This window comes from Taudactylus pleione, unplaced genomic scaffold (genome assembly GCF_031769625.1).
Source record: "Taudactylus pleione unplaced genomic scaffold, aTauple2 ptg000015l, whole genome shotgun sequence".
Taxonomy (NCBI): domain Eukaryota; kingdom Metazoa; phylum Chordata; class Amphibia; order Anura; family Myobatrachidae; genus Taudactylus; species Taudactylus pleione.
The window spans coordinates 32,625,306-32,639,785 of record NW_028284417.1 but is presented as its reverse complement, the minus strand read 5'-3'; positions in this window follow the sequence as shown (position 1 = coordinate 32,639,785).

Here is a 14,480-nt window from a genome sequence, read left to right as displayed (position 1 = left end):
CTTTCATTCACCTGAAGAATATTGCCAAATTGATTCGAGCAGCTTCCATTTTGTTTTGTTACACTTATCTATATGCCTGATTTGTGGTTCCGATTTGCTCAGAAATAACAAATCGGGTCAATATTGTTCTAGTGTGTACCGATCTTTAGGTAATCAATATTAATCATTGTAAATAAATCCTTGAAAACAAATAAAATAACCTACAGGCATCCCGACACTACAATCCCGGCAGGAGATTTAACATAGGTGCCGAAATACCGATGCCTATATTAATCCCGATGCCAGGACCCCGACAGGATGCCAGACCGATCATCCAGTGCCAGAGGTAAGTGGCGATGTAGCTGGGGATGGGAGTTAGGTTTAGGGACCCACCGGAGGTACTTACAGTTAGGTACCCCCGGGGGAGGGTTAGGATTAGACTAGGGAAAGGGGGGGGATAGGTTTAGGCACTAGGTGCGGAGGTTAGAGTCAGGGATCCACCAGGAGGTTTAGGTTTAGGGTGTGGGGAGGGGGGTTAGGTTTAGATCCTGATGGGGGGAGGCTAGGGTTAGGCAGTAGTGGGGGAGGTTAAGGTTAGACACCCCTAAAAGAGGGTTAGGGTTAGGGGGGGAGAGGGGAGGGTTAGATTACTTACCTCCGCTATTGGGATTTCCTCCACTTCAGGCTAGCACTGGGAATTTGAACTGGCGGCTACAAACCATCGGCAATTAAATCCCATTTCTACAAATCAATGTAATTATTTGCACCCCTTGCATTGCTACATGGTTTGTCCAGGTGCACAGTTACTGCTCTATCTTACTCTATTCCCAAATCTGAATCAGGCCCTATGAGGGGATTAGTGTAAAGGTGCCCATACACGGTGCAATTTTTTACACCATTCGGCCATTTTTGATAATTCGTAATGACCAATTGTGTAAAAAGTGACGTATTCCAGTAGGATTACAATGCAGATGCACATACCCGGCGTCGTGTATCGGCATCGCAGATCAACTGAACCTACAGTAAGATTTCAACCTATCATGTAGGATTTGACACACATTGCACGCTGTTTTGCTGAATGTACAATGAGATGTACAAGTTACGATGTCCCTGGTCACTCCCCTCCTCCATTTTCTGACAGACGATGGGAGAAGTGAAGAGAAGAAGCAGCATCATCTATCTTGCAGAGGTTTGCAGTATAAAAAGGGAATAATCACCTGTGTTCTATCTATGTACACCCTGAACCACCAATGTGCCCCTGCACCTCCAATGCCCTGCACCCCTAATGCATATTAACCCCTGCTCCACCAATGCATAGTAACCACTGCACCCCCAATGTGTATTAACCCCTGCCCCACAAATGCATAGTAACCACTGCACCCTCAATGCGTATTAACCCTTGCTACAACAATGCATAGCAACCACTGCCCCCCCAATGTGTATTTTAACCTCTGCATCCCCAATGTATCCTATGCGACCAACGTACTAGCCAATCAATGGTTAATATCCACCGCATCCACAATGTACCCACTCCCCTAGCCAATATTATGACAGCATAGGACAATGCAAGTTGTCCCCCAATTGTTTTATAAAGAAAATAATATAAAATTAAACTGTCACATGTTTAAAGATGTATTTCACACTTTTAAAACATGTCAACTCATTAAAATAATTAAACAGGTAATACATTAAAACTTTCAAAACTAAAAAATTGTTTATTTCTATTTTTCCACAGAAATGACAAGTGCACGAGAACGTCAATTTGTGACACGGTTTCTCGAGTGCTATTGAACCCACAAATGTTTGTGGCGAATCAAGGGGCCTGATTACAGCAACAAAAACAAGAGAGCTGCTGCAATCAAAGAACTTGTTACATTTAGCACTTCGTCCTCCTGAAGTTCCTGCACTAACAGGACCCGTAGCGCCCATCTCAAGCTCTTATGGTTGAGAATGTCCCTGGGGAGCGGCAAGAGGACTCTTCGGAAACAAAACTTCAGTCTGTACAGACATACACACCAAGTCAAATGTTTATTAGAAGTTCAATAGTCCACAATTGTCCATATTACACTAGCGGATACTGTCCTCCTGTCATGGTACTGCCCCCACTCCATGAAAGTATTGCTCCCTGACCTCTTAAGCCCGTGCAGTCCCTGTTGACTCCACAACTGCAGATGGGGACACAGAGTGCATTTGCAATGTCTCCAGTGGATGGTCGGGGTTGACTGCCATAGCTGTGTCTACTGTCCTCTGTTATATAGACAAAGCTTTCTGTAAGTAAATGTGGAGGACACAGCAGGCCAAGACGAATTAATCTATTTTGCCCACTCGTAGATTTATAGCCATATGGAAAATTTTGAAATGGTTGCATAGAATGCCAAAGGTGTTTTCCACTATCCTCCGTGCCCTGGATATATGGTAATAGAAGATGTGCATTTCTTTTGTGAGGCCCCTTTGCGCGTATGGCTTCGGCAAGTGTTCATGGAGAGCAAATGCCTCATCAGCCACAAAAACGTAGTTTAGGCCATGGGTTTGTTTAAAAGACCCTCCATCAGCAGCACGGCCATTTTTGCCTACATCAACAAAAAGAAACTCGTAATTAACGTTCACCACCACCATGAGCACTACACTAAAAAAAAACTTTATAATTGTAATAAAAGGATCTGCTGTGGGCAGGTGGGTTAATGCGGATATGTTTGCCATCAATGCCTCCTCCACAGTTGGGGAAATTCCACCAAAAATTTCAGCAATGGTCTGCCACTCCTCCACCATTGTTGGGACTAAGGATACTGGATTTCAACCTCTATAAGCACCTACCTATACCTTCTAAACCCTGCCTATAAACCTCTAAAATTGATGCTATTTGCGTACGCAGTCGTACAGTAAAATAAAGACTTTAGACCTTGAACATGTGTTCCAAAGCACAAAGTATTATTCATGTAAAGTACAGTCAGTTACACGCTGTGATCTAAGTACAATTTAGCGCAAAGAATTATACAGACCCAAGATACAGTCATACATACGCAAGCGCTCTGGGCCCAGATTCCGGCATCAGCAAGAGACCTCCATCAATCAGCAATCAGCAGAATAGACTAGCAACCCAGGGTCAGAGCACACATATTTATACCCCCACCCAGAAATAGACAACACAATAGAGGAGTTTGTTGCTGATCCCATTGGTTCCCAGTGCGGGTGCATTTGTTACAGGGCATTTAACAGGTTGGTTCAAATGGACACAAAACAGCCTCTAACAGCTTGCTGCCTCCTCTATTTCCCCTGCATGCAAATCTAGGCTGTTGGTTTCACAAATACATTTTGGTGCTTTATATCTCTACGGTCCATAAGTTGAGAATGCATGTTGCGATCTTCACACCGATGATACCGGGAAGCTGTTGAGAAAGTGCGGATCAGTATAATATCAAACACGGCTTACATACCACGTATTAAACATTAGATACCAAAATAGTCTTTATTTCACAGCATTTGTAATAAATGAATAAAACTTGGATCTTTTACTTTATAGCTATGGAACCTTTTGTGTAAGTGTGCATTATGTAAGTATTAGGGATATGGGAAAAGACGCTAGTTAGGTTTATCTGATTTGGAACAGATGTGCACGCATGCAGCTAATAAACAGCGTTCGCATGCAGGATATTGTGCATTCGCTACTGAGCGTCATGTTAGCAGCGCAACTGTGCGTAATGTGTGGTGTTTATGCATGAGATTCTATCTATGATGGACTTAACATATATATATATGTATATATATATATATATATATATATATATATATACATATATATACATACACACACACACACATATCTCATTCCTTACTTACAGTTTCAAACTGCAATGCAAATGTGTTACCCCCAGCTGTGAAGCTGGGCCCCTTCTGTCTGGGAGTGAGACTAAAACCTGTTTAGGATTCAGACAAATTCAATTGTGTAGATAAATGTCTGGGTATTATTACAATTGCCACAACTATGCTTGTCTATATACAGGGATTCCCAATTTGTATGTAAAACACACAGTATTCTGGTGTATTCTATTTACTTTTCTCAGGAGGCTGTTTTTCGAATTGTTTTGGTATTTCTATATGCAAGGTTGTCCCCAGAATGGGCCTGTCATGGCTTCTAAAAAGATTATCAAAAACATTGCCATCTGTACTTAGCTCGTGAGTTGAAACTTAAAATGGCGCTGGTCGCAAAATGGCGTCTTGCAGAATCTTGTTTCTAAAATGGAGTCTAGCTGTCATTCGCAAGATGGTGTTGCGCAAACTAAATTTTTACACTGATTCCATCTCAGCCACTAATTCAGCTTCAACAGGAACTAGAATAAAGAAAGAAAAAAAATGTTATGAAACATGCTAACATTAATCTTTTCTCTCTCTCCCAGTCTACAACACCAGACCTTGCCCCCCTCATCACTAGCCCACAAATGGCCACCTGTAGCGAGTGTTAGGCAGAATTTCCCCAGCCTACTGTAAGACGGCTGTTGTTACCAGTGTAAGACCCAGGTGCTTCAAGATCCCCTGCTTAAACAGGTCGAGCAGGCCCTACAAAAGGCCCCGGACATGTTCGACCACCTGTGCACTCACATAGCCATTAGTCTACGTGAAATGGATGAAGGTCAGCAAATGCATACCCAAAGGGTCATATATGAGACAGTGATCTGAGGGCATATGAAGCAGCTAGGCACAACAATTAGGCTGACAGATGAGCCTCTGCCCTTGACAATGGTGCAGCCCCACTATGGGTCATCCTCATCACAGTCATACCCGCCACCAAGCTACCATGCCACACATCTGAGCCCAACCACATCCTAACCTACACCCCATCCCACTTACGTTACTCCTGAACAAACCAATCCTTCCACATCCTCCTCTGAGGTTCTTAACAGAGCCATGTTGGCGGCGGAAGAGGAACCACCCCATTTTCAAAATTTTTCAATTGTAGTAAATTTAAAATATCAACAAGCTTTATCTCTCCCCATAGCTACTGCATGGTATATGTTGCAGATGATGCGGATTGGACAGGGTAGCTAAACGCATTCCGCAAGGACAGATTGGGGAATGCCGGGGCCTCAATATGGACTTGCGCCATGTGATTCTTGGCCTATTCAACCTGTCATCTGACACACCATATACCATACAGCTGGCTAGCTATTGGGAGAGATAAATTTGTTGATATACCAGTATAAAAACATTTAAAACCATGTTGGTTTTGGTAACCATTAAAAAGCAGCCATGTTGGTTTTGCTTTTAAGTAAAATTACATTTAGTGATATTTACAGCCATGTTGGCTGAGTTTGTTCCCTAAGTGTAAAAAAAATTAAATAAAAAAAAACATTTTCTTTCACCGGAAACAAATGTGTAGTGTTTTTACTGACTTTAAAGTAGTGGAACTTCAGGTCATTCACAATGGCTTGACAGGTGTCCGAAATGAAGCGCCCCAAAGCCTGGGGGGAAATGAGGGTCCCAAACTTCAGGTCTTCAAAGGACCTTCCTGTAGTCAGGTTCCTCAGGGTAGCAATGAGCCTCTCTTCAGCTAGGATGGCCCTCCTCATGCTGGTGTCCTGCCTCTGGATATAGATGGTCACCAGACGCAGCAACTCCTGGAAGGTGGCATCATCCATATGCAGGTAAATGTGGTAATCATCCGGGTTGTTATCCCTAATCTCCATCAACAGGGGCATATGGGAACGAGTCTCCCTCCTCATCAGGCACTCCTTGGTCCAGCTAGATCTCATCCACCTCCTCTCCTCAGCTCCATCACCTTTCAGCCTCAAATAGCCATAGGCTAGCAGAAGCTTATAGCAATAGGAATCCATGACCACAAAATGTATTTAGTGTAGAACACACTTTTGTGTGTTCTACACTTAAAGGCAAGACCAAAGCAAATCACAATAGTAATGTACAGTGTTCAGCAGGGTATAAAACCAAGCCTCACTATAGAGCAGAGCGTGCCCAATGGATGCTGCTTTTTATACCCCCTAGATAAGCCCTCCCCTATTGAGATTCTAGCAGATGCATTGTGAGGCTGTTTGCTCACATACAATATATCTTAAACGATTTGCAAATGCTTAAGACACATCTAATCGTATGCTCTTTTGTACAATCTTACCATTTCTGGCACAAATCGTATAGAATTTCAAGAGAAGAATTTTCCTGGGAAATCGTATACGAGATCGCATCTTATGCAAATCACGCCCTGTATGGGGACCTTAAGACTGTTGCTCCTATACTTGTTAAGTTTAAGAATTTAAAAACCATTTAAATATGCAGTAATAAAAACATATACTGATTACAAATACTGATTTTTATGAAGGCAAGAGATATATGAAATTATTATGAAAGATAATTTCATGCATTAATTAAATGTTTCAAACAAATATAATTTAGTTTTATATGCTGAATAAACCATATACTCACCAATACTTAACTCTGTATGCAGTGGTTTTTGTTTTCTTTATATTCTATTGTACTTTGCAGCTATCAGGCAAATTTGTGTAAGATCACCATGTGGAACAGCTAGCTGTCATGTTTTAAAAGTCAGTAGGAAATCACATCACCAAATTTCTTCTAGCCTTTAATTTATATAGATTGTGTCATAAATGTAACAGTTCTGATATTTCACTTTCTTCTCACTTTCATACCGCCTTATGCTGTAAATACAATATATGTATTTTTTTAGCGGGTGATGTCAGGATAAAATATTGGCATAAAGAGTCAGGTAATATCCCCTGTGTTACTTGTGTCTTAAATAAGTAGAATTACAACAAAAGCATTGTCTCTGTGTCCAGGTTGATATCTCTTTCATGCTGTCTCTGTGATGGCCAAATAATTGGTTGTTCACTTGTGTCCTTGTTTCCCCCGACAGTTCTGCAGATACCCTGAACAATGTACCAAATGCTGCTTTCAGAGGGGGCAAATCCTCATTAATCATTCCTCACTGACAGCACGTTGGAACACCTGCATCTGCTGGATTTACACAGACAGTTTCTGGGATACTGCATTTTAATAACAATCAAATCCAAGTAGTAAAGGTAACCTATAAAATCTAGCAATTCAATTCCCCTGCTTCTTTTTTTTTTATTTAGTTTTTTATCTATTTGATTGACAACAAAAATCCAAAAATTCTGAGTTAAAATATGGTAAAATGTGGGAATATGCCTCATTATTTAAAATAAATATTTAAAGTAAATGCTTTTATAAAGCATTACATGAACATTAGTCACTATGTGATATTATGTATAGAGATATTAAAGGTTTAGTGTATTTAAATGATGATTTTCTGTAAATATTTATTTTCTAGACATTTTGTTTTTTTAAAGAAAACAATTAAAGCAAGCAAATCGTATAATTGTAGCACATGCTAATGTACTGCCACTGAGAGCTACTAAGATTTATTTTTTTAGTAGCGATATACTCCATCTTCATTCTTGACAAATTGGCATCTTAAAAGTTTAATGAAGAAAAATCTGAAAATGATTACTATAAAGAAGACATGGAATTACTTGAGCAGAGTAGGATGGGAGAACATTTGAAATCATTGGTTATATCATATTGTTTATCTTCATTGTATTATGTCTCTGTCATAACTGTATCAGGTTATGAAAAATATGGAGTAATGTACCATTTTCTGTCATTTCAATTAGTAATTTCTGCAACACTACGATGCAATGAAAAATGTTATCATGAGGCAGCACAATCAATATTAAGTTGTTTTCTGCAAAAAAAAACTGCTTGTGAGATAATATGGGTAATTCAAATCAGATGCAGGAATTTAAAATTGTCATTTGTATTCTACCCAGGAAAAGATTTGTAAAATATCAATGCTGTAATAATAGTAAAGAACTGTTTAAGGTGCATGACTGATAAGCAATAGCTGTTTTTCCTGTTGTGGAGGACGGGGATTGAAATGCTGGCGGCTGTTTAGCCGCCGGTTCAAATCCCGACAGCGTATGCCCGACAGAATCAAGATCCCAACAGAGGCAGGTAAGTACCCTAACCTCCCCTGTCCCCCCCAACCCTCCCTTAGTGGTGCTTAACCCTAACCTCTCCTCTTAGTGCTTAACTCTAACCTGCCCCCGGGGGTGCCTAACCCTAACCCCCCTTACCACTCCCTAAACCTAACCCTCCTGGGCGGGGGCTTAACCCTAACATCTCCCTAGGAGTGCCTAACCCTAGTCTCCCCCCAAAACCTAACCATAACCCCACTAGATTCCCTAATCCTACATCTCTCCCCACCGCGGCTAACGCTAAGGGCGCCCTGGACTTACCTTCGTTCGGGATGGCGTCCTCTGCATTCCAGCATCGGGATTATGATAGATGTCGGTATTTCAATGCCTATCATTAATCCCTAGCCGACATTCTGCTGTCTGGATTGTGACTAGCGAACATGACTACAGTTCATCCCGTTGTGGAAACAATACTGTTATTCTGATTAGCAATTGCTGATCAAGAAGCACGGAGACAACAAACTCTGCTGCAACTTGTATTTTAGGATTAGCAACCCTTTAAGAGCTATAGTGTAGTTTCAAAAACGAATAAAAGGCTATATGCTTTTTCTCCCTAGACTATCAAAAATACAAATATAACATTGTAAATGTCTCACTAGCTTAGTTACAGTATATTGCTTATAATGACATGGATATGAATAAAGGTGTTTTTTTATAAATTGGATTGCACATTTTCCTTTCACTAAAAAAGTAGCATATTCTACAAATATTACATACAGTATATTTATAATAACCATAATATATAAGTCCTGCATTGGAAAAGTAAATATGAGGAACTTGTATACAAGGAAGAGCCAATCTAAGGGTTTGAGCAGTGCTAGAAAATGTCCATCCATTAGAATTTCTTTATACTGTAACAGTACTTTTTGTTCAGAATTGGTATTCATGAAACCTACAGTATAGTGCCTCATAATTATTTATTTGTTAACAGTTATTTGCATAGTGCAGACATAGTAATTAGTACTGGATTGTGATGCAAAACCAGCCTGGGAAATTTCTGGAAGCAGGGTCTGTCAGGGGGGGGGAATCCCTCCTCATAGGGACTGATTCTAAGTTAGACACAGGCATTAACGTAGTAATATGATACAATTAAAATGTAACTTTTAATATAAGTACAGATGTGCCCAGCTAGTTTGTTGCTCCATATGCCATGTAGCGCGCCATGCATCTCACGCCACACACTACGCCATGAGTCGCGCCACACAGAATGTTTCGTAACCGAGTAGCACTGAAAAAAAGTCATAAAGTGTAATATAAACTTTTGTCCACCAGATGTCACTTTTCCTAAACTACACAGCGCATATGTCAGATTTCGAATGCATTTTCTGTATCACCGCCCGATGATTGATTGATTCGGTACTCTATAGTACAGCATTTTCCTCATGGAATCAGAGCTGTAGAAAAATGTCTAATAATGTTTTAAAACATTACACTAAGTGTGTGAGTCCTGTACTTTTTTATATTTCACACGCATGCACAACTCTGTATTACACACTGACTGTGTGTTTCAATCTGCACACTTGCGTCAATGTCGGCACTGTCGGCACTGTCCCAGACTATAGTGATTTCATGACTTTAGGAACTAGTAGCGGGCTTTGTTTGAAAGAGGGGTTCTTTGTACTACAAACTGACTTTGCATTTTATTCTGCACACTTGCGTCAATGTTGGCGCTGTCCCCAGACAAACACTATAGTGATTTCATGATTTTTAAACAGCTCACTGCTAGTTTTGAAAGTGGGGTTTTAATCCACACACTTGCAGCACTGTCAGCACATCGGCACTGTGGTGGTTGCCAGCTTTGGGGTTGCAATGGGATCTCTGGCGCATGCCCAATGGAGCCGCTCCATATGCCAGTCGCACTATCCACAATCCTGGATCACGTCGCTGTGCTGCGGTCTTGAAAAATAATGGCTCCCCAACGAAATACTGATAGGACAGTAACATCATAAGTACACAGGGATTTTCACCCTAAGTGTAGTCTTCACAGCATAACTTCCCTTGTAATGCAAATATTTGACCTCTGTTTATTGTGTTGAATTCAGCATTAAATTTCCTTTCATTTGATATATGAATCATTGCACTGCGTGAAGTGAAACAGTTTTTATAAGCATTCGAAGTTGATAAACATTCAAATTTCAAAATGTGTCCGCAATTCTGGCCACCAGTGTACACTATAGGACCCAGAACATCTTATCAGGAGGATAAGATAACACTTAAGCCTGTCACCATATGTATATGTGTTGTGTTATTATAGTATTTCATGTGAGTACCCTTCTCTACAAATATTTTAATTTACTTATATTAAAAGTTAAGTTTCAGTGTATCATATTACGTATTATTTGTATTATTTATGATGGATTAGTGCCCCACCTAGGAGAGTACCTTTTTCTCTTTCCATTAACCAATATATACTCCATTTACTCTCATGGGAGCACCTCTGTGAACCTATTATATTCATTCTCTCATATTTATTAGTTATCACACAGCAGTGCATCCATCATTTATCTTTTTTCTGTATTTTTCTACATAAGGTCATTGTGCCAGGGCTCAAGTCATGTCCCATTCCCCTTCCTCCACCCATATTTACAGACATTGACGTGGCTGCATCTTTTGCCTCAGTTGCGTCAATGACTTTATGCTAATGCCGCTAAAAAGGCCTTTCCTGGTGTACAGTACATTTGTGCATCTGAATGTGCAATGACCGAGAATCTCACTTTCAGCGTCTACAGATGCTGCAATCAAGCCTTGTGCATCTTTAGATGCCATCATCGGTTGCACCGTTGAATCTTGCACCCACCCTATGCTAGGTGAAGATCATCCGTTTGGCCTCCAATGTGAGCGGCTATGTATCTTTTAGATGCAGCTGCTTACAGCATTTCTGTACACAACCACTTTCAGCAACACTTCCATGTCACTCCAATAAAACCCTCATACTGTGCTATATCTGCGTCTGATTAACTATCCCCCTGTAACCGGCCTGGAACACACAAAATATTTCAAATACACTTCTTTGCTTGTGCGTCTGAATCTGTTTTAGTACTCCATACAAACACCTTCAGAATGCATGCACGGTGCAACTGAGATGCATGCGCACACAAAAAACATCACACATGAAAAAATAACACACATTGGCCCCCAACAGGAAAAAATAAAACAAATGGGCTCCCATAGGAAAAAAAAAACATTGGCCCCCACAGGAGAAAAAAACAAACACATTAGCAACAGGAAAAAATAAAACATATTGGCCTTCACAGGAAAAAAATAAAACATATGGGCCGCTATAGGAAAAAATAAAACACATTGGCCCCTACATTAATTGCTCTAGCCCCCCACAAATGACTGACCTGTCAGATGCTGCAGGATGAATTGAACTGGATCAAATTGCCATGCGTGCTGCATCCGGCCCACAGGCCATTGTCGACTATAGGGCTCCATCTCCAAGCTAATGGCACAACGGAAGTGCCCGCTAGCCAAAGCAGATGACAGCTTCCAGTTTGTGTTCCACAGTGGCAGCAAGTAGTCAGTATGAATCAGCATGGCGGAAGGGTGAGCCACTGAAAAGGATCATGGGTATTAGCCCAGCGGGACTGTCCTGCGCTCCCATTGGCCTAATCAATTACAGAGAATATTTCAGTCATTCACATCTGTCTTTGCCCTAGGGTAGTATACCATCTATATTCCCTATCACATGGATACACTAATGTTAATATATTTGCCAGCAGCCAATTAACCTACCAGTATGTTTTTGGAGTGTGGTAGGAAATAGAGCAACAAGAGGAAACCCATGCAAACACAGGGAGAACAAACCACACAGATTGGCCATGAACTGAACTCCTACCCTCAGTGCTATGAGGCAGTACTGCTAGCCATTAGGCCTATGCTTCCCTCTAAAATGTGCACAATCTAATGTCTGTCACATTTCTACAGTACACATGATATGTTTCTGTGAAAATTAAAAACAAATATACAGTTTTCCTCCTTTCCCCAAGCATATTATTTTGTGTGAGAGCAGAATACATTTCAGTATTCTTTCTTTTCATCATTTATATGTGAGCACATTTTGAAGGAATAACTCATGTTATTGCAAATACAATATATATTTTGAATTCTCACTTGAGACACTTCCATTTATTCAAGATGTAAGAGTTGTACAAATAAAAAGTCAATGTTTAATCTCTTTTGTAATACATGCTATACACATTGTATTGAATATCAAAACCAATATAAATTGCATGGGTTGGGCCTATAACAAGTATGTTCCAACTCAGTGCTGTTAAGCGTACACATTATGCAGTGTAAGATTGTAAACCCACCTCATTTCAAATGAGCAGTTAAGGGCATATCCAGTTGGAATGTGAAATGCAACATGATTATATTTGGAAATAAATAATTATGCTGGACTGATGAGCTCTGAAAATTCTATCTGAACACATAACCAGTATAAACCTGACATTCCAATGTCATACCACCCAGTAAATTAAAGAATAAACAGTTGATTAAAGGTAATTAATTTATTAATGACAATCAAATAATGCAGGGTGGCTGAAAACATTGTTGACAATCAATACGGCAGAAAAGTAAGATGTAATAAAGGGCTCGGAATGGAATGTCTATTGTCACAATGTTGACAGTGACTCTGTACCTTGACTTGGTTAGAATACTACATAAAGCATTTTAATGTGCGGGCATTATAACTTTAAGCATGCTGCTTAAGGAGCATGTATAAAGTTATAATGCCCACATGGTTAAAATGCTCTACTTAGCATTCTAATTATGTCAGGGTACAGAGTCACTGTCAACATTGTGTGCTTGGGGAGGGGGTCCCCATTTTGTGTGGGGTTCCTCACTTCCCTGGGGTTTCCATCCCTTGGCTGACTAGTCTGGGGCTGGTGGTCAGGATGCAGTTTATTTACCGGCGTCCAGAAAGCCAGACGTAAGAATCCTGACACTGGAAGCCTGTGTCTGTACTAAAGATAGGCATCTTAATAACGACCCCTATCGTTAGCCAGACGCCAAATATCGCAATGCCTGGCATCCTGAACATGGGTAGTTGGGGACTGCTAGCTGTTAGCTGTGGGGATGGAGGGTTCATTTTAGGCACCCCCAGGATGACTTAGAGTTAAGCACCCCAAGAGATTGTTAGGGTTAGGCTAGGGGAAGTGGGGGTTAGGGTTAGGTGCCACTGGGGGATGTTAGAGTTAAGCAACCCCCCGGGAGAGTCAGGTTTAGGATGTGGGAAGGGGGGGTTAGGCATCACCGGGGGGGAGGATAAGGTTAGGCACCACCCGGGGGAAGTTAGGGTTAGGCACCACTAAGAGAGGGTTATTTACCAGCCCTAGTCGGGACCCTGACGGTTCGGGCTTCCAGCATCAGTATTTAGTCTGCCGGCAATTCATCTGGCGGCATTACATACTGATTCCTGGTGGCCAATATGGCAGTGGGACCCCATGCTGTGTGTCCTTCCATTATATCATCAACCCCCTGGCTGGTTCATCCAACCCCATGCCATCTTTCCCCATATTTTTCAAAACCAGCCTAGGCTCAGAGGCCAGGGGCTGGTAATTAATTTGGGTGGGGGGCAGGGGCAGAACTATGGGAGACAATGGAGGCACCTGCCGTCGGGCTCCAGCTCTGAATGGGCACCTCCTCCATTATCCACAACATATTCACCCCACTTAGGGCTGTAACTATGTACCCGGAGTGTACCGTCACAGTCGACCAATATATGGCACCCCTTCCTGGCACCTGAGAAGCCCCTATACACTTATGGAGAGCTCCATGTCAGACCATCAGTTACTGCCTTCATCTATCTATTGCCTGTCTGCATGCAAATTGCTACATTACAGTGCCAGCGGCTGTGATGGGGGGCACCAAATTATAACTTGCCTCCGGGCGTCTTGGATGAACTTACGCCACTGGTGGGGGGCACACATTTTTTTCTATATTTTAACCATTTCTTAACAATTTACAGTAATGAAGCCTGCACAGATTGTAATAATCTGTGCAGGGGATTCACCCAAACTCACCTGCCACAGACAAGCTTATTGTTTGGGTGGGTTTGCCGTCATTTTTGGAATGATAGTTGCTCCAATGTTCTAAAGTGTTCTCAAATTGGAAATTTGGTCATATTCTTGTAGTTTTTGACTTTAGTCGGTTTAAATGGTTGGTTTACAAAACCAATGGAAGAATGACCAAAAACACAAAATCTATCTGTAGTAAATATACTCCAAAAGCTCAGGGGAGGAAGGGGAAAAAAAGTGAGCACCACTCACTCAAGGTCATTGATAGATTCCTGAAATAGCTTATCAGATATAATAGACACCCTAATGAAAATGTCATGGCAGTAGGGTAAGAAAAAAATATATATATACTGTATATAAAATCACTCCCTATATCTTTTAAGGGACATCCAAGTCAGACATAAAACATGTGAAAGTGTTGTAAAGGCAGGAGAAAACATTGGCCCTGACATGGACGCAGTGT